Below are 25072 nucleotides of genomic sequence, written 5' to 3' on the forward strand. Positions count from 1 at the left end.
GCCCCAAGACACCAGTGTCCGAAATACCCTGAGCAACACAGAGTCAAAGGCCTCAGTGGAACAGCAAGAGAACACCAACAGTAATGAAGTCCCTCTGGGAAGCAGACCTTCTGCACCAAAGGCCCTTCGGAACAAGGCGGCTCTGACCGCCTCTCTGGAAATGGTCAAGGAAGGGGCCAGACGGTACTAGGATGTGCAGGGTGGGGGGTAGTTCCACAGTCCAGGCGCTCTGTTCTCACAGAGAAGGTCCTGTCTCACACACCTCCTCATCAGCCTTAGGGCAGATGGCCGGCAGAGCATCAGTTCTGCAGTTTCTTCAGAGCAACCAGGACACTTTGCAAGAGTATTAGAAGTAGGTCAGAATGCATCTGCCCCCAGTCCGGTTCAGTGCAGCAGGATTCCTTTCCTTGACTCGTGGTTTTATGATTTCATGGAACAAGCTTGTATGAAGTATAATGGCAAACAGAGGGTAGCGGAGGAGGGAATATTGTCAAAAAGTCTCCCTCTTTCCTTTTCTCTCCTCTGACTTTATTATCCTCTCTCTTTTTGTCATTTAACTCCAATTATGGGATGCTAAGTGCTTTTGGAAATTTCATTGTTAATATCTTCTTACAGGGCTATTAACGTAAATCAACTTTAATAGTGTCCCAGAAAGTGTAAAAGCAATCAAAAATTCAGCACTCACGAATCATTCTGTAATTTCAGCATAAAATGTTAATAGAAATAATATCGAATACCATAAAATATCAGCAAATTCAACTTTAAATATAGGTGATGAATGACTTTTCTGTCCTGAAAAGTCCTGTGGACTTCTGCAGTGGGAATCCTCTTCCTGGCAAAGCCACAGCGTAGCCAGACGTGATCCAGGAACCCTCCTGGGCCCCTTTGCCCCAACACACGCCACTTTCAGCATCCAGGCAGCTGGGAGGAGCCTGTCCTCCCTTTCTGCCGCTGCAGCAGAGCAGTGTCAGAGCGGCAGGGCAGTCCATTAGCTGACTTCCAAGCAGCTGCCACACCTGCCACTACCTGGTTGCCCTCCGACTGCCCAGAAAAGCTCTAACTGCATTGATGTTGGCTGAGACTGGGAATTTCCCAGAAAAAAAAAAGTCTTTAGCTGAACTGGAATTAAAGCTGTAAATATCTATCATCTATTAATTACGCTTATAAAGCCCTCCTGATAGTCCTGTGGAAGGAACATTTTTGTCCTGCTCTTACTGCTCAGAAAGTCATTTTCATTGCTGAAATTTCCCATCTGCCCTGCAGTCCAGTGGCTTGAGGAAAACGAGTGGATCTTGGCATAGGACCCCCACCCAGTCCTCCAGCCTGAGAGAGAGAGAGAGAGAGAGAGAGAGAGAGAGCTGAATGAGGAGACCTGGTCTTGTGGTAGCAAGCATGACATGTCCCCTTAGCTAAGCAGGGTCTGCCCTGGTTGCATATGAAAGGGAGACTAGAAGTGTGAGGACTGGAAGAGATTCCCCTCAGGGGATGGGGCCGATCTGGGAAGAGCAACTATGCTCCAAGTTCCTTCCCTGGCAGCATCTCCAGTGAGATAGGGCTGGGAGAGAGACTCCTGCCTGCAACCTTGGAGAAGCCGCTGCCAGTGTGTGAAGACAATACTGAGCTAGATAGACCAATGGTCAGACTCAGTATATGACAGCTTCTCTGTTCCTATGAGAGAGAGAGGAGGATGGCAGTTCAAACTGGCCTGGACAGCCATGATAGCAGCTGCTGGGAATACTCCTTGGCACTGCCATCCTTTTCTGTGCCAGCTCAGCATCTCAGGGCCTGGCATCTCCCCATGGACAGCCCCTCATTTCTGTTGATCCTGATTTTCATAATGATTAGCTGCAGTTGTTATAGTACTAACCACTTGTCAGCTGCTCAGAACTCCTTGAAAATTAATTTCAGAACTCAGTGTATTGGCCTGTGTATTTCCCTTGGGACAAATCACAGCTTGAGAGGGGCCAGTTTCCTTTGGGTAAATGGTTTTGGGGATGATTCAACCAGTGCCCACCCCCCAGCACCACAGTCCTGGTGCCGTCTGGGTCCTCTGTGGCTGGTTGTTACAGACATTTCAAGAAACAGGCGATCCAGGTTTAGATCTTCAGCATCCCCCAGTTTTGCTCTCACAGTGTACAGTTAGGAGCTGAGGACCTCCCAGTCTCCTCTCAGCCATTTGGCTAGGGCAGGGCTGACTCCGTAGAGACAGGAGCATTTGTCTGCCATGTCCACATAGATTGCACATTTGCAAAATTTCAGAGGGATCCCACAGAATAAAGGGGCAAAAGGTTGTAGGGCTTTCTTGTAAAGTGGTGTGTTGTGAAATGCTGACAGTAGCGTAGATGAAGAAAGCGGAGTATGTCAGTTATTTGAGATAATGATTTAGCAGTTCAGAAAAGGCTTGTGGTATAGTCCTCTCAGGATTATACCTCTTAAAAATGCAATGTGGGGTTGCATGTCTGGATAGCCTTCTGTGTCAAAAACTCCTTGTATGTGTATGTTTCGTACTTTTTTCTTTTTAAATGTCAGGGAGCATTCAACCATCCAGTCCCCTGCCTGAGTTCTAAAGTGGTGCCTTTTCTGGGAATTTTAATTGGTGATAAACCATGCTGTTTTGAGAGACTCAGGATTTCTTTAGACGTTGTATTGTCTGATTTTATGCTTTTGGAATTTAACCTGGTGTGACCATCACAAGCCTTTGAGATGATGCTGGGATGCTCAGCTTTCTTCCTGACAGACATGTTATAAATGTATGTAAGCCAGAAATGCAGCAAGTGAAGTGTTCCTCAACAGTGCATCATTATGCTGGATTTGTTGGATTTCTGCCTGCCATCCAGCTACTGGAAGACACAGAATTCTTCGGGGGGGAGGGGGGAAGTGAAAGCAATAATAAAATGGGGCACAGTATACATCCAAATAAATGAACAGGACCTGCACTTATTACCCTTCAGCCTAAATAAGCTCCCAGGAAGTGCCTTGTAGCCCAAAGGCCAAGAGGGCTCAAATTAAGCTCTCTGTGAGCACCAAGCAAGAAAGGGCCGAGATCTGCCTTCTTTGCCAGTGCTTTGGTTGCTCTCTCCTTCTCTCTCGCCAGCGAAACGTGCCCAGCAGGACAGGCAGGGCTGTGCAGGTGCAGTGGTCAGGTCAGACCTCCCCTGCTGCATCATGTGATCTGTCAGACAGTCTTCTCTTGTCAGAGCCACATAATTTTCCAGGTACTTTCTAGTAATGTGGGAAATCTGGATGGTTATCCTTGATTAATAGTTTTGGCCTGGGAGCTGTTCAAAATGGCATTTCATTTCCACCTGTGAGTTAAGGGAAAGCAACCCCTGCAGGAATCCAGGCGGAATCACTACCTCAGAAACAAAGCTCTCAGAAGAAGGAAGAGCTTCCAATAACCTCCATCCGAGCTTGTTTAAAACAAGAGATTTGGGAGGCACAAGATGGAAAGGCACGGCCGCGTAGACAAGTGCATTGTCGGGTGAGCAGCCGTTGGTAGCAGCAGACATCTGAGTCTCCCAACCTGAGGCTCTGCTTTCCTGTGGTCCTCTGTAAACAAAGAGGCATCTTCTGTGCCTGGGCAAGACGACCATCTTTTCAGGCTACCAAAGAAGCAACCTTTAATCCTGCCGACGTTTGAGGATATTATGTCTATTGACGGAAGCCCTATGGAGTGGGCATGGCCAGACCTTTTCGTTCCCATGTGGCATTGTAACCTAGCTACCTTTGGAACGTCACCAGGATGAGAGGCACTTGACATTTGCAAAGGCTTGTGGCAGTCCTCCCTCTTCTTGAGTTCCCAAATTTACAATAGTCTTAATTTAAAAGTTAAGCCAGGGATCAGTTGCCTAGTCTGGAATTGGGCACCCGAGAGGGAGAGGGAAAGAAAGAGAAAGCGAGAGAAAGATCCCCCCCCCGGCCCCGCACCAATCACATGTGCCAATGAGAGCTGACTGTAGTTTTCTCATTGTCTTGCTTTTAATTAAGGGTCTCTGAATCAAAATGGGATAAAAAGGATTGGGGGGGTCATTCCTGCAGGGGATGCTGAAACACACAAGGCAGAAGCAGCTGGTAATGAGTTGGAGAAATGAAAAAGGGACGTAAGTAGCTTCTTTAGCAAATCCCCTGGAAATGACACAGAGCCTCTTAGATCGATAGGACTCAGCTAGGCAAGAGCTGCTGGGCCCACTCACACCGCAGGGGAGAGGGTGGCCAGCCACAGCATTACCTATGAAATGGGAGCAAAAGCACATGTTGCTCTGTCCTTTCTTGCCCAGACTGGGAGGCAGCCTTAAAGTGCACACAAGAGCTCAAGGGAGACCGCAGTGCACAAGACAGAGACGCTTGCCAGAATCCCAGCATGGAGTTCTCCACACAGCAGGCTTTACCGTGATTTTTTTGCTAGGCTTTACTGTGAACTCAACACTATCTAAACCCCCCGATGCAAAATGGATTTTTTTACCCCGGATATAACTCAGGTTGCACTCTAATGGGCAGTGAAAACCCCGAATGGTGTGTGAAGTGCTCCCCGATAGCTCACAGGGACTTCGGGGTAAATCTGGCCGATATGTGAATGCCCCCGCTCCATTCTGGAGGAGATTCAGGCTAAAAGCCAGGTGTGGGAAACTTCTGGGAGGGGGAGGGGGAGGAGGAAGAAGAGGAGGGGTGTGCCAAAAAGCTCCAGGAGCCTGAGCTGTGGCTGTGCTTGAATGCAGGCTGCAGGGACTGGCCCTGGAATGCGAGTGGCCCTGTTGGTGTGTAGGGTGGTCTGAGCTGATGGGCTGCAGTCAGGGATGGGACCTTAGCTCCATGGTTCCCTCCCTGGCAGGGTTGCCAGCACTGAGTTGGATGGACTAATGGTCTGGCTTAGGATAAGGCAGCTTCCGATGTTGACTCATCCAGCTGGCTACAGCGGCTGCTTTGAGCTCAGTGGGCCACAGTGAGGATCCCCATGACACACACCCCTTTCTGAAGCTAGATCTGGTCAGGGCCTGAATGACCTGGGAACCCCGTGGAAGCAGGCGGAAAGGGGGCAGGGGAGACAGTGAGTAATGGAACATATCCAGGGCAGCTTGCAAGCCAAGCCCCACTCAGTGCCACCCGCTGGCTGTGGCTGGGACAAGCCAGCCTCCTGGCTGCATGCTTGCTTCCGTGGCTCAGGGACTTTGCTTTCGCTTCTCATGTGTTTAATTGAAAGAGTCAGCTAGGCTTTGAACTCTCTTTATGATGAGGATCTCAATGGCTGCTTGTTGAGTGGTGGTCTGCTGGCAGTGCTGGAGAGTGAACCATTCTGGGAAAAGGTGGCTCCTTAGAGGACTTGTGGAGTCTCCTGAGTGCAGGGAGTACATCAGGAAGAAGAGTCTCTGGCCAGATTCCAAGCACAGAGAGTCCAGTGGCCTCTTCATTGAGGTGGAGGCATTTTAAAGGTTTCATGGCCAAACAGCTGAGCCCCTCAGCAAATTCAGCATTAGATCCAGTCATCCTGGCAAGCCTCTTCCATGAAGCCCTTTCCAAAAAGGCGACATTCAAGAAGGAATTGAATGTGTACTCCTGCAAAATTCCTGTAACAAAATGGTCCTAGGCTGTGCTGGGAGGATATTGGGACCCATGTGCAGACTTGGTCTTCAGCTGAGCTTGCTTAGGTAATGAACCTTGGTGATGAATGAATTTCTTTATTACGGCCATAGGCCAGCAAGAAAATGAACCTTGGTTGTGCAGGACCACTTCCCAGAATGTTTTCTCTGCAAGGGGGTATATGGGTCTACCTCTTGGGAATTGACAGGGGGCTATTTTCTATTTTGTTTTGCTTTGTAAATGGGTTTGAGGACATTTTAGTTGAGAAGCACAATTCAGATTTTAACAACTATTATTATTATTCTCATTATTGTTTACACAGTCAGATAGGTGTTATTGACTGGTTTGTTTTATCCAGACATCAAGTCCTCCCCAAGGACCTGGGATGGCTGAATTTTATTGTCAATGTTGTTGCTGTTGTTATAGATATCGTCGCAGAATATAGGCTGTTCCCAGTAAAGCTGCTTTTTGTAATTGGCTGATGGTGATTTCTGTGGCCCCTATGGTGTTGAGGTGCTCTTCAAGGTGTTTTAGAATTGCATCTGGGGCACCAATTACTACTGGGATTATTTTGGTCTTCTTCTGCCACCGCCTTTCAATTTCAATTTGTAGTTTCAATTTCAATTATTTCTTGTTTACACAGTCAGACAGGTGTTATTGACTGGTTTGTTTTATCCAGACATCGAGTCCTTCCCAAGGACCTGGGATGCCAGAATTTTATTGTGAATTGTTATAGATATCATCTCAGAATATAGGCTGTTCCCAGTAAAGCTGCTTTTTGTAATTGGCTGATGGTGATTTCTGTGATCCCTATGGTGTTGAGGTGCTCTTCAAGGTCTTTTGGGACTGCACCCAGGGCGCCAATGACCACTGGGATTATTTTGGTCTTTTTCTGCCACAGCCTTTCAATTTCAATTTGTAGATAATTTATTATTATTATTATTATTATTATTATTATTATTATTATTATTATTATTATTATTATTTATACCCCACTAGTGAAACTCATGCTAGTGTTTTGGTTGGGTGCCCATTTGTTGGGGAGCAATGTGTGGCAGCAGATTCCCCATGAGTGGACACCCAACAAGACAGGACTTTCTGTCATTATCACACAGCTGTGTACCCAGCTTGCCCCCAACACACACCCGCATGCACCCCTGAAGGGGAAAGGTCATTTCTGAGACAGCCTTCAGAATCAGGAACTGTCGTGTGCAGGCTTTGGACCCACTTGGCTTTTCTTTCTGGTTGTGCTTGTCTGCATCTCATAGAGAGGGTTCCTGATGACTTGACATGATCAAGAAGGAGCAATGGTGGTGCTTTGCTGTCAAAGGAGAGTTGGAGTCGTGTTCACCAATAAATCACCAGCCACTCACAGAGCAGGGACATGGTTTCCATGTGAGTGATAAAGATGGCTTGGCCATCTCCAGCTGGGAGAGCGATTCCCTCAAAGAAGAGATGCTGGGAGAGCATCTCTTCAAAGGTTGGCTTGAGGACAACTGGCATGCTTTTGAGGAGCTGAGCACTTCAGTGTCACCTATGGCTAAAGCCCAATTCTTTAAATCCTGAAAGGTGGCTTAGTTCTCTGTAGTTGAAGATCCATTGGCTGAGGCTGCCACTGGGAATGGAGATGTCAGGCATTTTTTCAAGACCGTGTTAATATGTATTTACTTAGCAGCATAGATCTTGCCTAATCAATCCGAGTCTGCTGCTTGGGCAAGGCAACCCAAGTTCTTCCAAATCTGGTAATTGTGCAATCCAAATGTCTTTCCATAAGATTAATGATGCAGATAAAACTACCCCCTTGCTCCTTTTCTTGGGGTCTTTGAAGCTCCATGTATGTCACTGCATCTTTGAATATCTTGCTTTGGAAATCTGTGAAACTTAGCTACAGTTAGCAGAGCCATGCTTCACTGATGGCATCTGATCTGCCCAGATTTTCTCACTGAAAAGCTGTAATGTCCATACGGTCAGGCAGTGTATGGCACATGCTGTTTCAGGGAGATTGTTCTGGCCTGTGTAACCAGGACGTTGAATAAGATGAGACATGCCAAGTGAGTCTGCAGTCTCTGACAAATAGCTCATTTCCAGACTGAAGAGAGCAACTGTTTTGCTGGGGAAACTTGTGCCCTGCTTGCCATTATGTGATCTGCTGGAAGTTTGGAGGCAACCTTCAGTCCATCCCGCCTACCCTTTGGAGGGGCCCCCTGCAGTTGCAGGAGGGCTGCTTCATTGATCATCTGGAGTCAGGGAGCCGCCTGTTTTGCTCTAAGAGCACACCCTGCTGGTCAGTGTGAGTGCATCTAGTTCTCGAATAGGAAATCCACAAATGGGCATTCAAGATCAATCTACAGTGAAATTAAATGGTGCAAGACAAGAGAAGCAGAAAAGGGTGGGGTGGGGTGGGGAGACAGGTCCCTGTTCTGATCTGCAGTGGTGCCACCACACTTTCTTCTCTGAGGCAGAGAGCATGATGGACATTCCCTGGGCCTGGTGTGGCAGAGTCCAGCCCTGCAGCCCTGGGTTCAGTGAGAATGTCAAGGCATGCCTGCACAGGGATGAACCTGTTCACATGCAGCACCAAAGGGATGGAGGCTGTCTGGAGAGAGGTAGGCCCACCATCCCTGGTGCTTTTGACCATCAAGCTGGGAAACTACGACAATTTAATTCCCAGTCAAGCTGGCTGTTAAGCAGCCTGAAAGTATCATCACAATAGGACCCTCACCGAGCCTCAGCATCCCTGGTGGCTGCATGCAATCCCCCTGATTGCTTGGAGGCCTCCTCTGGCCTAGAAATGCCAGGGCCCCCGGAGTGGCACTGCCCGCTGCCACGCTGCCTCTAGCCCCCTCCTTGGCCTTCACGGAGCCTGGTGGCTTGGAGAACAGGCTCAGCTGGACAAAGCTTCTCAGCTGAGCTGAAGTCCTGTTCAGTATGCTGCTGGTTCATATTAGGGTTAGCTGAAAGAATGTGCATTTATTTACTGAAGGGACTTTATAAATCAATACCTTGTTTTTGAACTCAGGTCAATAGGAATAACTCAGAAATACAACAAACAACTATAGCAGCCCTAAAACAGCACTTTCAATGTATTGATTTTTAGACGAGTATCTTTTCCTGGTCACACAAAATTGAATATCACAAGTGTGTGTGTGTGTGTGTGTGTGTGAATAAATATCATAAAATGAAATAGTCGTGCCATTGCACTTTGGTGACTCAGCAAAACTGCAGCTAAGTCAGGATTGTCATTTCCTCTGTCTCTGCCAACATGGTTTGGATTCAAGGATTTCAGAGCCCCTGCCCTATGTCTGCATATGGTGAACTGGAAGCACCAGCCAGTGACAGCACCCATTTTGCCAGAATAAACCCCCAAGATCAAATGCAACTGCCTGCTAATATGAGAATGGCAGCATGTACTTTCTCCATGCAGCAGCTGTTAGAAGATGCTTGCTATGCTTGCTGCAGCTTTGGACATGGCTTGCTTTTTGCCGACTTGTTATTTTAAGGCCTCCGTCTTGTGCAGCTGTGTAATGAGAATCAGTCCACAAATCCAACTTTGGATTAAACATACATAGGATGGTTGCACTTGTGTTACAGAAGACTTGAGCCTGTGCTTAGATGCTTGGTAGGAAGTGCATGACATACAGCCAAACCAGCTGTGACTAGCATGCTCGTTTTCATAGCAAAATGCAGCATAATTTTGCAATTGATATGTGGGAGTTTGAAGTGTTTTTCCTAGTCTTGATTTAAAAGGGAGAGGAAGGAATGCCATTGAGCAATAGCACAAGAATTGCTTCAGAAACGCATCCTTTAGGGATGTGGAGATGTCCATCCAAACAAGAGATGCCCACTCAGTGAGAATGTGTCATAGTGGTGCAGCAGTGCTGGCATCAAGCTGGAGGGAAGAAGGGGGCGATATGAACGACTCCCATTTTCTGCGGGGAATTTGTTCTTTAGCCATAGCTGAGGGCCTATTGGCGTTACTCCAATGACCATGCTGCCCTTGATTCCGAAGTACTGGTGCCAGGCATGTGTGGCTTTTGGTTGGCTGGTTGGTTGGTTGGTTGGTTTCTTGGTCCCTCCCTCTGCATGGGTTCACATCTAAACTATTCCAGAGGGTAGCCATTTTGGTCTGTAACAGCACATGGGACAAAGATACTATGGCACCTTAGAAACTTACACATATATTGTGGCTTCTAACAACATCGGCTCTGGTCCATGAAAGTTCATGCCACAATCCATTTGTTTGTCTTGAAGGTGCCACAAGACTCTGTTGGTTTTACCTCTGAACTTGTATCTGTCTTGCTGGGAAGGAGGTCTGTTTACTCATCTTCTCAGTTGCTTTCCCGATTCTTGCTGGCTGAATACAACAGGATGTAACACAAAGATGCAAAGTTACTTCCATTCATGTCTGAATCCAGTAATAATGGAGTATGTGGCACACCTTGGGCTAGCAGCAGCTCCTCTTTGGCTACCAAGTTTGCCCATTTGTCACCCTTTCTCAAAACTCTCATTGTCTACATTTACTGTCTTAGATGAACTCCATGATCTCACCTTGAGGTGTTAAGAATTGCTAAGGGCCATCAGAACCTGTGTAAATTACAGCCACGCAGACAGCATGTTGAAAAATCAATAAGTAATGAAATAGTACTGCAGCAGAGTAGCCAAGAGAGCAATGGGTGGAAAAATCCCGAGGACTCGGTTTCATTTTGTCAAATAGAAAGGAAGATGTTCTGGTGTAATGTTACAAAATTATCCCCACTGGTCAGGGAAGAAATTGAAATACAGGCGAGGTGTGAAGCGGGTATGATGCTACTTCTCTTGGGCTTGTGAAACTCTTTGCTTTCCCTTCAGAACAGAGCAGTCTCTGCTTAATTCTGCACTGGCGTGTCGTTTGCTTTTCTATAATGAGGTAATGAAATGGATTTCTGTCTCCATTTATTCTGGGGATGGTGCATCTACTGCCTTCTTTCATCACACCCTGATTGTCATGAATGATTACAGCATTCAGATCCACCAACTTGGCCTTGCAGGGGAAGCAGGCAGATTTACAGCATGGAGATTTATCAATGCCAGAAGAACAAAACCAAAACCAAGGTCTAGAACCAATCCTGTTCCAGCTTCCCAAAGATCAAGCCACAGGATCCAGTTCACAATGCACCACGATCAAAGGTGCTCTGCAGCAGCAGCAGAAACAACTTCATGTTGGCCGCCTCATTACAATTGTTCTCTGGGCGGTGCCTGAGGAAACACCTCCAGATGATTCCAGCAAGATTCAGAAGGAAAGCAGAAAGGAGATAAAGGATTTAGAATCCAGGAAACCTGGGAAGAGTTTGAAGAAAAGAAATCTGCTCCGCCTGGAAGAAAATAACCTTCAAGGTGGATCCCATCATGGCTTTCAGATACTGAAACAGCTTTCGGGAATATTGTGGGAAACATTTGGTCTCCTCTAGCATCGAGGAAATGGATTCGGGTTGCAGCACTGTCTATTTGGGCTGCATATTAGGAAGAACCAACCAGCTACAGGTAAGAAGAGTTGGAGCAAACTGATATGTCAGAAAACTTGTCCCTGGCTCTAGTCCCAGCTCTTCAAACCTAATGGACACAGAGGCTGGCTTCAGAGGAGATGTAAAACTAATCCTGGAATATACCCCTTCTGATGGGGGATCACAAGACGGAATGCTTTCCTGGGCGGGGGTGGTGGAATTCCCTGCACATCCAAAACTAGCATCTCTGGAGAAAAGGCTAGTTTGGAATTCTGCCCCCTAGTGCAGAATTCTAGGAGGCAGAATTCAAAACTCTGAAATATGTGCAGGGAGATTTTATTTCTTTTTTGCATGTGTAGATACAGCTATCGATATTCAATAATGTGTTTCCGCAACACCTGCAATCTGCAGGGGTGCAGTCCAGGAACAGTGCCACTATACTGTTGTTCCTGTGAATGGGTTCTCAGCCAGCCTGCCCCTTCTGCCCATGCTTTCCTTGGGCTCAGCACTGCAAAGGTGTTGAACCCATGCTTCTAAGTGAATTTGTTCTCAAAGGCTCTTGAGGAACACGCTCTGGCCTGCTCACCAGAACAGCAAACAGCTGCTATGAAACAACTATAACAGAATTAGGAAGAAAATTCAGCTGCAAACATTGTGGAGTTCTAAAATCTTGAAGAACTGTCGTCAAAGCGTTTCTGAATGAGTAAATGAGAGGGGGTTTCTGTTGTTGTTTTGGTTGCTGCCCTCCTGGGACTCATTGGAGTAGCAGGATAAAAATTAATTAGAGGCTGTTTGGAGGGGGCTTTGGAAGATCGCCTCAGGCGACACTTCAGTCTGGTTGTTAGAAGCAATATCCTTACTGCCTTCTCTCCCAGGGAAGAGACCTGCACGGGTGCGGCTGGGGGAAGCCACAGAATGTACAACACAGACATCAGAGCCAAAGGCTTCCTCCCAGAGAGATTACTTACCACAAAATCAGTGGATCTACCTGCTGACAGCCCCAGAAATATGTCTTGTTTCATTTTCTGGTGTCTTAGAGGGGCTGCTTATGAAGCTCACAGAGCACTGATTAAATATCCACTGAAGAACGCTCTTCTCCCTTCCTCCTTGTTCATGAATTATGCTGATCAGGAGAATGAAGAAAAGGTTAGGGTGATGCAGCAGTCTTCATCTCAGTGGCTGGCTTTCTTCTGTAGGGAAAGAACTAGACTGAGTGTGAGGATGAGGCTGACAACCATCTATCAGTCTAAATGACTGTTCATGTAAGAAAGTTCACCAAAATCTCTGTTGCTCATCCTTTCTTTGTGGGACTCACACGTAGAATCTGTAGCTGGATAGTTAATCCCAGTGGGGCCTGACCTTTGAAAAATTGACCTTGGAGGCTTCCTCTGCTAGTCTCAGGACCTGGGACAGCTCCCAGGGATGGCAGGAGTTGATCCAGCCACAGGCTCGACTCATATCCTCAAGCCTAGCCAGAGTCCTACCCTGATGTTGCAAGGAATTTAAAGGAACAGTTCGCTGTCTCAGATCCAAGCACTACGCAACGGATGAATGATTGTTTGACTTCTCCAAGAAAGGCTTTGAAGAGAGCAAGTAGCCAATTCAGGTTTCTCTCCTGCCACTCCAGGTTCACAATCTGGTAATTCAGCCTCCTCCTCCTCTGGAAGATGAGGAGGAGTTTCCCTCTCTGATCTTACCTTTGGTGGCTTCAGGGGCTGGGAGGTTTTTTGGACAGTTGATTCTGGCTCCAGGTCATGACTGGAGTGTTCTGAGGTCCAGAGCCTTTACATTAATATACCTCTGAAATTAACAAAAGTTGGACAAGGGTCAAAGAGGGATTTTGGCCCCCCGTTAGCAACCTGGATAGGATTACTTGGTCCTTCAAGAAGAGTTCCCTTTGGAGTGTGATTTGCTTGCTTGTCAGAGGCTCAGCAGGTTTCAGACATCAGGCGACTGCAATTGCATCCATTTCCTGAGAGCACCATTTTTTAGGCTTCTAAGCTAGCCTGGCCCGCTTCCATTTTTCACTGAGAAGAAACAGAAGTCATTCTCTCATCTCGGCACTGCAGCTTTTTAAGTTCAATGTCAATAGCTAGTTAGGAGAGGGCAAGGCAGGTCAGGGATTAGGTCTCCAAAATGTCCTAGCTGCTTCTTTGTAGGAAGATCTGCTGTTTTCATCAGCCTAATAAAAAAATTCCCATGCCCCTATCTCAGGAATGATCAGAAAAGGAAAATGTCACTTTTGGAACTGACAGAATGGTGATAAGAGGGAGGCTGAAGTGTATGTGTGTGTATGAGTGAGAGGGAAGGAGACGACTGCTGTAAGAACTCCAAGTGTTTACTTTTCTTGGTCCTCATCTGTGTTTGCAGCTTTGCTGCTGACCCTTCCTAGGTTACATTTCTCATACCTCTGTGCTGCATTGAATGCTGCACTTATTTGTATTTAACTCTCTTTCTACAGCCTTCCAAAATATTTTAAAGGCACAACTGGTACAAGATTTCTTGTACTGGAAGCTCCAAAGTCTTCCCCCCACAGAACTATTTAAATGCAAAGAAAGGCTTTTAAGAAACATTGACATATATTTCTTGAATTAATGAAGAGGGATTGAATTATCAGGCTGAATCTAAGAAACACAGGACAGAACACAAATGAAGAGGTCTTGAGGAGTCACCCTGGAGTGTATATTGAATCCCTTACCTTATAAACATTTTGAGGATCATAATGGGGTCTCTTTTGCTTTCTTTGTTTGCTATTGCTGCTGTAATTTGGTGCCAATGGCATTCATTCTTCATAGACGTTGTACTTTACCCTTCTATGGATAATATGTTGCTCACAAACCTGGTCCTCAGTCTGCATGGATTCCATAAGGATCACATGAAACTGAAGGTCGGGAGATTTAGGACCGACCAAAGGAAGTACTTTTTCATACAGCACATAATTAATCCATGGAATTATTTGTCTTGGGATGTGGTGATGGCCACCAGCTTGGACAGCTTTAAAAGGGGCTCAGACAAATTCATGGAGAACAGGTCTATCAATAGCTACTAGTCTGGTGCTGTTGGCCGCCTCCAGCCTCAGAGGCACGATGCCTCTCCATACTAGTTGCAGGGGAGACATAGCAGAAGAGGGGGTATGCCTTCAGCTCTTGCCTCTGGACTTCCCAAAAGCAGCTGGTAGGCCAATATGTGAAACAGGATGCTGGACTAGATAGGCCTCCTTGGGCCTGATCCAGCAGGGCTGTTCTTATGTTATGCTCATATTTATCGACATTCTGCTCATGGTGTAATCCAAGAAGGCTGTATTTCAATGGAAGGTTGAGTACCAAGCAGTTTGAGAGTGTTGTTGCTTTGTTGATCCAAGGGATGGAGATGCATTAACTGATATAAAATGATACTTTTTTAACTTGACAAACTCAAGTTAGGTACTGTAGAAATGTGGCAAATGTTCAGTATTGACAACAGGTGTGAGATAGTTAGACGGAAGATGAGGCTGCTTGGTTGCTTGGCAGCCTGTTAGGAACATAGGAAACTGCCATATACTGAGTCAGACCATTGGTCTATCTAGCTCAGTATTGTCTTCACAGACTGGCAGCAGCTTCTCCAAGGTTGCAGGCAGGAATCTCTCTCAGCCCTATCTTGGAGAATCCAGGGAGGGAACGTGAAACCTTCTGCTCTTCCCAGAGTGGCTTCTTCCCCTGAGGGGAATATCTTGCCGTGCTCACACATCAAGTCTCCCATTCAGATGCAACCATGGCAGACCCTGCTTAGCTATGGGGACAAGTCATGCTTGCTACCACAAGACCAGCTCTCCTCTCCTAAGTTGATTCAGCTGACACAACAGTCAGTGTGGAAGGCTGAAATCATGCTAATCTGTATGAGATGAAGGTTGTGATTGGTTTTTGGCTGGTGATGATATGAAGCATGAAGTCTGAATATGGAGCCAGTCTTCCTTTGACTTGGTCCTGCAATCACACTGCATTCAAAATGGCAAGCCATGGAAGGGAGATGACCCAAGAAGCTTTTGCCATTGTGTGTGAAGGGGCCCAGAATTTCTCACAAAAACGTGGCAGGGATGCTATCGGGACATGGACGCACACTGCAAGAGCGCTGCCGCAACCTTTTCTACAACATTTTTATTCTGGGGGGAAATTCCATAACAAATAACATCTTGATAAATTTCACAGCATCTCTAAAACAATTCTGGTATGTTGCTGCACCTGCTTTGTTCAATGGACTTTGTTCCTCTTCTGTCTGATAAATATGAATTTGTGACAAATGGTCTGCAGTCCAACATGCTCTGAAAGCCAAGAGCGAGTTTGTGACCAACTGAAGTCGGCTCCCCATCTTGTCTGGCTGCTCATCATATACTTTTGAAGGGCTTTTGAAGTTTTTCAGCATCTCTTCAAGGATAGTGGGCAGTCAAGATATCTCCTGCAATAGTGATTGTGCATATTATGCTGTGGCAAAGTGATGATCCAGGGCTCACAATATGAGGGTTAATGGGCTGTTCTTCCAAGTGGCACCATGGCAGGGCGTGGTAACCAGCGGGAATTGCTGCCACTTTGCTGCTACTCAAGCCTTCTATCTGTGGTGTGGTCTATTGAGCCAGCGTGGTGTAGTGGTTAGAGTGCTGGACTAGGACTGGGGAGACCCGAGTTCAAATCCCCATTCAGCCATGAAACTAGCTGGGTGACTCTGGGCCAGTCACTTCTCTCAGCCTAACCTACTTCACAGGGTTGTTGTGAGGAGAAACTTAAGTATGTAGTACACCACTCTGGGCTCCTTGGAGGAAGAGTGGGATATAAAATGTAGTAGTAGTAGTAGTAGTAGTAATAAATGGAGCCGAGCCCCCACCAGCGGCCAGGTGAGTGGTGGCAGCGATTCCGCGAGGCAGGGGCTGCTGGGTGGCACATTGCGGAGGTAAGCAGTGACTTCCTTTTCCCTTAAAGATGCCTCCCATCTCCCCCCCAGCAGCGCGTTCACGAGCCGCTACTGCCTGGAGGTTCTCCCAGGGAGTGAACCTGGGACCTTCTGCATGCAAAGCAGATGCTCTTCCACTGAGCGAGGGCCCCATCCCCTAAGGGGAAGATCTTACAGCAGTCGCATGTAGGCACCCATATGAATGAAACCCAAGGTGGACCCTCTTAGCAAAGGGGACAATTCATGCTCACTACCACCAGACAGCTCTCCTCCCCATAATCATAGGATCTTCTAATGTTATCACTAGAAGGGGCCTTGGAGGTCTTCTCGCAGGAAATTGCCACTGTCTGAAAACCTCTGGCCGACATTTAGGTGTCCATGGTGCCTGGGGTGTGTGTGTTTGCCTCAGCGGTGTCAGTTTCTGTCTCAGTCAAACCTGGCTGTGGTGATCTATGCACTCACTGCTTCGAGACGAGATTACTGAAACGTACTCTGCGTTGGAAAACGTTTTGGAAGCTTCAGCCAATACAGGATGTGGTTGCTAGGGTCCTAAGGACTGATCAAGACCCAGAGACCATCTGATACCAGTCCTCAGTGAGCTGCCTCGGTTAGCAGCTTGCTTCTGGGCACGATTCAGAGTGCTGCTGCTGAGTTTGGAAGCCCTCTGCAGATGGCTTCATGCAGGGGTTGAATTCCTGCAGGCCTCCAGTTCCCAAGGTATAGATTGGACTTAAACTGACCTGTTGATTTGGGGGAGACTGTCTGCTCTGTGTAATCACAGCCTGTCTTTTTGTGTGGTTGCAGAAGCAGAATTCTTACTCCCCCCCGCCCTCTCCTTTTGTGTGTAGAAACTGTGGGCAGGGGCTCTAGAGATATCCAATAAGGAGGAACTGAAAACATAGGTCTTACTTTGTTTCCCCAGACATGAATTAGTGCAGCTTTATAAACAATAGCATCATTTGTGATGGTGAAAACTGGCAGTGTTTGCAGGACTTTTCTTGTACAGCAGGGGACAATTTCCACTGCAGTAACTGCTTACAAGGGTTACTTGGGGTGAAGACTTTGATGCCCAGACCTGATCAAGGTCAGCTTATTAACTCTGGAACCTGCCCCAGTAGCTGTGCCTTCAGCAGCTGTCTGGCCTGCAGCAGTTGCTCATGTTTAGCTCTTGGATGTTTAAAATTGAATAAATAGATGATTTTTAAATAGATGTACAGCAGCCCAGGCAAGGAGGGCAAGCAGAGGAAGTCCCATGCCTGGCTCCAGCTCTCATCCCCCCTCTGGAGGCCCAGCAACCTCCTGGGCTCTGCGGCCTCCCTCCCTGCTTGGTGCAGCTGCGTGGCTCGCCCACTTCCATACGGGAAGTCCAAGCAGGGGAGGGGCCCTGCATCCCACCTTCAGGGGCCTTCCACACCCATGCCTGTCCCAGGATCCGTGCCACTTGTGCCACTTGAGGACCACCTGCAGAGGTGCTTGCCAGTTCCAAGCACTCCTGATGAGAGCAGGATTGCAAAACAGAAACTTTGGACTGGGAACAAGAGGCTCCAGTGACACAGAGAAGCCTTTGCGCTGCTGAGGTTTCTCCCTGGGTCCCCAAGGCCCTTCTTTTTTCCTTGCAAGTTCACATCTCTTTGCTTTTTGCTCACCAGGACTGCTGGGCCTCTGCCCTGTGCATTTTCTCTGTACCCTGAAATGTGGAATGGGCGGCACAGAAATGATCCCAAGAGTCCCAACTGGGCTTAAGGGGACTCTGTGAGGTGGGGCGGAGAGATTCCAGACCCCTTCCCTGAACGTTCCATCTACTGAACAGGACAAGCGCAGGCCGGATAATCTGACCCAGTGCTCACAAAGAAGCCAGCCCAAGCCTGCTTTCCAGTCTTCTAGCCAATTGCAGTGGGTACCTGACTATTTAAACTGCAACCTGTACCAAAGGTTCTGCACTGATTCCTCCCCCCACCCCTGCCCCCATGTCCCCACTCTCTTTCACAACATTTCTGGCAATGGCCTTGTTTTGGGGCCTCAGTTTGCAGAGACAGATCTGGAAGTGTGATGGCTTCGATACTAGACTTCTGGAGGCAAGGATAACCATGTAGGGGTTTTGTTTTGCTTTGCTTTGCTTGTTTGTTTGGTCTCATGATTGTCAAGCCTGTAGATGCAACTCTTTCAGGGTCTGATGATCCCCTCCATGGCTTCTGGCATTATGGATCTGAAAGGGCTGCTGCTGCTGACCCAGCCACCCCTCACTTGACCCCTGGAAGCCAGTGACCTCCTACCACGCCACTGGGAAATCCCCTCCGTATGTTCTCTCCATTGTCTGTGTGTGAGCACAGTCCTCCAGAACGAGGCTCTAGATGCAGCCCCATGGCCCAACAGTAGCGAGTCAAGGGCGCTGGCATCTCTGAGCACATGTCCTGCTAAATATACCCAAGAGCAATCCTGCTCCCTGGCAGCATCTCCAAGATAGAGCTGAGAGAGATTGCTGCCTGAAACCTTGGCGAAGCTGCTGCCAGATTGTGTAGACAATACTGAGCTGGATAGAACAACAGTCTGACTCAGTATATGGCAGCTTCCCATGTTCCTATGTTGCTCTCCCCAGCCCCACAATTGCCCCACACTGCCGCTTGTGGCAGACAACCATTTGAATAGGACAATATGAATGAATTGAACTTTATTACAGTCAGTGATCAGCAATTAAAAGTCAAAACAACAAAGCTGGGTGGTAGAAACATCATGACATAAACATGCAGAAGCCTCAATTGTTAATTAGTCAAATAATTCCTGTCTCCGCTGACATGCTGCGGCAGAAAATCTTGCCACCCCAACTGTGATGGGTGCATACTGGTCTGACAAAAGGAAAGGAACATAGTCTTCATCCAATCTGCCTGGCATATTCTTTAAAAAGAGTTCAATCAGTGCGAATATCTCTGTAAAATAAATAATAGAAAAAGACTAATGTAGTAGACTCAGTATTACCCACACCACATGGACATAACCGGTTCTGGAGGGGTATTCTCTTAAGTTTGCCTTCCAAAACGGTGCCAGTGAAAAAGCTACCCTCTGATTTAAGGTAGTCAGGTTTGTGAGGTTCGCAGCCGGCTGGTACACAAAAGCCATCTGCAATGCTGCTAGAGGTAGTAACGTCAACCTGATTGCTTCTCCATGGCCTGTATGTACAGTATGCATTTATTTATTTATTTATTACACATATTTGTATACTACCCACTACAATAAATGTAACAATGCTATGTCTTGTTTAATTGTCCCTTTGACAACATCATATCCCAGTGGAAGTAGAAACTGTGGTGAAAGCCCACAGCTACCCAATTTATCATAAAGGCTCTTACACCACTTGGAGTGGAACTCCTCTTTCAGGACCGGGGTGGGTGGGGGCAAGGCCTTGATGGCAAAAATGCAGTTTAAGCCAATAACTACATGCGTGAAGCTGCCCATTGGCCTCAACTCTGGTTCAACCTGCCTCCAAGCATAGGATGGCATATGAGACTCGTCTAGGCACCTGGAAAATTGCACAAAGGAATCTAGATTGAACACTTCTATGGGTTTGTAGTTACAGATGGAACAGATCTGAGTTCCATATAACAATTGCTCCAATACTCTGGCTTGGTATACCTTGGCAGCCACTGGGACAAAATGACCCCCTCTAGAATGGAAAAAAAAAATCAATATGTCAGATGTGCACCTCTGCACATTTGCCATGGCACATTCCCATTGTGCACAGCCCATGTACCATTGCCTCAAAATACTACTCTCAGGTACTTCTAACGCTTAACCTGCTCAGTCCTACTCCCCTCCATTTGCCATGTATGTCCCTTAGGTCTTTTGACAATAATACCCTAACCTTAGGTTTTTTTAGTATCTATAACGAAAGACTCCTCATCACAGAACTGTGTAAGTCTTGGCAGTGCTCTCTCCACACCGACTGCAGTCCTAGATTGTATAGCTGCATTAGGCATGAAGTTGGATAAGAATGGGTCTGCCTGCTAGCTTGGGTGGGTGGAAATCAGGATTGTCCAGAGGAAGAATAAAAAAAATTGATATAAAAGTTAAAGAGAAAAGGAGCCAGAGCACCTCCTTGCATGACCCCTTTCTGTGTAGGTACAAATCCAGATGGGTAGCCTTTGCTGTTACGCTTCACTTTCAATGTGGTGGTCTCATATAACATGCAGATAAGCAGAAGTCATAAGAAGATACGCAGGGTTTATGGAGGGTTGGCTCATTTGCTCCACAGTGGTGATCTGGGGATGGAGTCAAGAACAGGAGTAGATGCCGCGTCTTCCTAGGTCCTGCTGCCTGAGGCTTCTCGCTGCCCAGGACTGGACAGGAAGAAGAAGAACTTGCATGCCCACCAGAGCTCTTTCCCCCTCCAGATGCTGCTGCTCCTCCTCCTCTTTCTGGAAAGGGTGGCAAATCTTGGCCCTTGGAGGGAAAGGGCCTGGCGTGGCAACCACTTGCCCAAGAGGGAGTGAGCAAGCGAGTGAGAGATGTGGGAGTTGAAAAGAGCAGCTGGCGTTTCAGATTCCTTCCCTTTCAGTGCTGGCAAATCTGCAACTTTGGGAGAAAAACAAAACAATTTGTAAATAACATGGTCTGAAATCCACATAGAGAATATGTAAAAGTGGTTAAAAACAAATAGGTCATATCATAAAATGCGAGTGGATGCTACAAGCTGTGACATGCCATGGCTTTCAGGAAGCACAACTCTGGTAAAGTACAAAAGGCCTTCAGTACGAGGTAATGAGGCGCATCTAATTATATTTAAGAAAGAACAGCAAGAACGACTCGGGAACGCACAACTCAGCCCTTTCTTCTCTTGCAGACCAGTCAGAATCCAGGCCCGCTATTCAGGGAAGTGTGAGGGATTTCAGGAGCATTATACAAAACACGGCTGTTATTTTTCCATCACTGTGGAAAAAAAAATTGGGAAAGGCTTCCTTGTCTGTTCCCTTCCTCCGCCTGAAAACTCCCATCAGGGAAAGAGAAACAGCAAAGCCCCTTCGGCCAAAGCAAGCCGGACTGCCATGAGAAACAAAGGCTGTCAGCATGGCATTTGACACCATCAGGCCACAGCTGAAGAAGAAGGGAAACGTTTTCGGACGACTGTCACTGACCCACAGGCCCTCACTCCTAACCTTGCTCTCCCACATCTGTTTCTCATTTCCTTGCTTATAGCTGGCCCAGGCTAATGATCTGTGTTTTGGCAGCCATCCCCTGCTTGGCATACTGCCTGCCTTGTTCTCATTGTCCCAGCTACTTACAGCAGGAACACTCTCTCTCCCTCTCTCTCCCCCCCCCACCCCCCGCTTTCAGAAAACCAGCTTTCAAGAACAGTAAATATGCAAACCAATCCATACCTTTTTTGTACAGCTACCATTTGGAATGCTGTCTTTGCTACCTGAATACACCTCATCAATAAAAGCCTGAAGAGATTGCCCATGGGTGTGGGGTGAGTTACGCACAAAAGCAGTGGAAATCCAAACAAACTGGCCCAGTAGAATTGTGCTGCTATAAATACTGAGGAACACAGGCTATTTTGAGGAATGGTGGCATGGGAAAGTTCTGTTTGGAATCTCAGATCTATCAGAGGAGACAGATATTTCCAGTGGACATGGGAAGAGGGACTAACTGTTCAGACCCAAAATGGAAGTGGGCATCGAACTTGGCTGTTGCTGGGCTTGACTGAAATAAGACTCCACAATGACATCTGATTTCTGTCTGCATAATCAATAAAAGGATGGCAAAGGGTCAGGTGTTTAACGTTCAGCATTTTGGTGGCAAGGAGGAAGCAAACTATTCAGTTTTATTCCTTGGCCATTGGTTGGCTCTTTCTCCTTGTCAGAACAGTCCGTTTCTATATATGCTCCCTCCTGTCATGTGTCATGTGCTGTTATTATGTATTTGAGCCATGACAGAGAGCTCTGGGTTGATATCAGCAAGGTGATGTATGAACCCAAAGAGACAGAGCTGAGACTTCCTGCCCACTCAGTAGTCCAGCACATGCTGGTGGGGATGGAAGGGCAACGTCAGGTCTGGGCAACAGGGGTAGAGCCTCTCTGTGCAGAGGGGACAGGCTGAGAGCCAAACCCAAGCACACACCCTCTGTGCTGCAAAATGCTCTCTCCCCTCTGCCAAGAATGCCACGACTGACTTGTTGACAATTCGAAGTCAACCGACTTGCTAACGATTCGAAGTCATGGGGCACAATCTTGAGCTTCCCTTTCGTTGACAGTGGAAATGTTTCACAAGTGTGCAGAATGTTTCTTCTCAAAGAAGAAAAGTGGGCAAGAAGTGTCTATGGCCTCTGTAATGCTGTGTGTGTGTGTGTGTGTGTGTGTTATAGAGGGTCCATTTCATGGGCTGCATTAGCTCATTGCAAGATCTGTATGCCCATCCCATTTTCAGCCATTGGACCCCGCAATGGTGACAGAATTTATTTATTTTATTTTGCGTTTTATATCCCGCTCTTCCTCCAAGGAGCCCAGAGCGGTGTACTGCATACTTAGGTTTCTCTTCACAACAACCCTGTGAAGTAGGTTAGGCTGAGAGAGAGGTGATTGGCTCAGAATCACCCAGCAAGTCTCATGGCTGAATGGGGATTTGAACTCCGGTCTCCCCGGTCCTAGTCCAGCATTCTAGCCACTATACCACGCTGGCTTGAATTGACTGTCTGCCTTGTGTTACACATGGTCTTCTCCACTGCTTGTTTCTCTTTAGAGTTCTCTAACACACTGAACAATAGTCTTGGTTTTGTTGGGTACTAAGTTACACCCAGATCAGCCTGTAGGGAGTGGAGGTATGGTGCAGGGTAGTATGGTGCAGGGTATATAGGTATGGTGGGTATATAGGTATGGTATATAGGTATATATGCAGGGTATATAGGTATGGTGCTATATGGTGCAGGGTAGTTAGCTGAGCAGTTAGACATCTCTAGAGGGAAAACTCTAGAAAGAATTTTGAGGATACCATGGACAGCCAGGAAAACAAACAAATGGATCATAGAACAAATCAATCGAGAATTTTCACTTAAGGCACAAATGACCAGGCTCAAACTATCAGAGTTCAGACACATGATGCGAAACCCCAGCTCCCTTGAGAAGTCCATAATGCTGGGAAACGTTGAAGGAAAGAAGAAGAGGACAACCAGCAGCAAGGTGAATGGACTCGATTACGACAGCAATGAATGCACCACTGAGAGATCTTAAAGGCCAAGTTGAAGACTGATCATCCTGGAGAGAATCTATCTCTGTGGTCGCTAAGAGTCAACACCAACTTGACGGCACTTAATCAATCATTCAAAGAGGGAAAATATGCTCAAACTCTAGAACAGGAGGTCTTTGGAATTATAGACTTCAGGTTGAAGTGCCATTGGGTCTTTGGGTCACCTGATGGCTGCTGAGTCAACGAGGTAGACACCCAGTGTCAGTGGTGCCCTGCTGGTGCCTGCAGCTCTATCATCTGCCCAGTTGTCAGGGTGGTGCAGGGAGTAAGGAACTGAAGTCTGGTTGCCGGGAGTTGAGACCCATCATGCGACTCTCAGGCTATGGGCAGCACTTAAAGTTGACTTGAGATGCATCAAAAAATGTCAATTCTTGATGCAAAAGCCTGCCAAGCATTTTGGAGGAGAGAGGGGATCCACTCTTTGCCTTGAATGGTCCTGTACTGCAGTGAGAGAGAGAGAGAGAGAGAGACAGACAGACAGACACGCACATACAAATCAAAGAACTGCTAGCTTAGATGCCTCCATGGATTGTCCCATGGTCAGATGGGGGTGTGTGCACAAGCAACACTAGCAAGGGTATCCTAAGAATGATCTCATCGAGGAATGTGAAGCAAGAGGTTCTTGCACAGCTGGGAGATGTCCTCACTTCTATAGCAGTCCAAAACAGCAGCTTGTTCTGGTGCTGGCACACAGAGAGATTCCCACCTGGTGGAGCTGCTGGTGGCTTTTGCTTGCCTTTGGCAGCCCATGTTAGCCAGATGGCTACAGAAACACTGCAGGAAATCCTCTTGCCAACTTTCCCTGACAAGGCACCATTCTGGGGGAACCCTCTTGTCATCTTCTTGGCCTGCACACTTCCGTGTGCTGTCCTTGCACTCAACCCAGACTGCCCTTCTGAATCTGTGACTGGCTTTGAGTGCTTTACGAAATGCATCCAAGCTATATGCAGCCTCTCCACCCCACCGGGCCTCTGAGAGTTCAGTCCATTTTCCAATTTGTCAAGCTGAATCTGAAGAGGGCAGGGAGTCCTCTGAGGAGGTTTTAAAGGTGAACTTAACCTTGAGGGGCTCTGGGTGCCACAGTAGCCACAGATAACAAGACCTGTTCCAAAGACTGCCAACTTCAAACTGCAGCCCGGCATGTCGTGAGAGTTCTGCCTGCTTCCTTTCTGCATGTCATGCTGCTGATAAAAGCACAAGTCCAGAACCAATTTAACAAGTTGGTAATGTAGACTGGAGTCAGGGCAGGGGAAATGCATGCTTGAAACCCAGAACTGGCAACTACATGGTTAAAATATCACCACATTTCATTCGTCTTAGATTTCCCATAAACATTCGGCAAAGCAATTTCACTCAATCACACGTATTAACTACTTAAGTTCTCCTCTCCAAGGATGTGGATTGTTATTTTATGCCAAATGTGCAGTAATTAAGTTTGACATAAGCACATGGATTAAATATGTGGTTTGCGGGACAAGTGGCAGATTTTTCCGCTCTCTCTCTTGTTCTGGCCATATGGAGAATGCAACCAGATAATGGATGGATTTCCAAATATCTCTTTCTTGTTACTTATTCTTGTATATGTAACTGAAATGGCTGGTGTAAATCCATGATGGTTGCCACAGTTCCTTGGGGTGATTAAAAAAGAGGAGAAACAAGTGAGCCTTTCCATCCCACTCGGAAGCACCCCAGCCGCTGATGTCTGCCTGCAAGCTTTCACTACTAGAGGCCTGGACTAGGCATGGCTTGCCACACAGGATGGCATTGCCTATGAGACAGACTCAGTCAGGGTGCCGGAAAAGATGAACTCCACCCCCTCCCCTTGGATCAAACTCCTGGGATGAAGCTGAGCTGCTGCCTCTGGA

At 47.1% G+C, this 25072-nt stretch overlaps 1 protein-coding gene and 1 long non-coding RNA gene across 7 annotated transcripts in view; one reads left to right on the forward strand and one right to left on the reverse strand.

The window, feature by feature from the left end:
* ZFHX3 (zinc finger homeobox 3) overlaps positions 1-25072 on the forward strand; it is a 236480-nt gene that overhangs the window by 81686 nt on the left and 129722 nt on the right. The window lies entirely within an intron of this gene.
* Positions 18628-21463, reverse strand: LOC128334395 (uncharacterized). Its single transcript, XR_008311277.1, has 2 exons — positions 21344-21463; positions 18628-20540 (listed from the first exon to the last, which is right to left on the reverse strand). It is a non-coding gene; the product is annotated as an uncharacterized LOC128334395 (long non-coding RNA).

The sequence above is a fragment of the Hemicordylus capensis genome, chromosome 9 (assembly GCF_027244095.1).
Source record: "Hemicordylus capensis ecotype Gifberg chromosome 9, rHemCap1.1.pri, whole genome shotgun sequence".
NCBI classification, from domain to species: Eukaryota; Metazoa; Chordata; class Lepidosauria; order Squamata; family Cordylidae; genus Hemicordylus; species Hemicordylus capensis.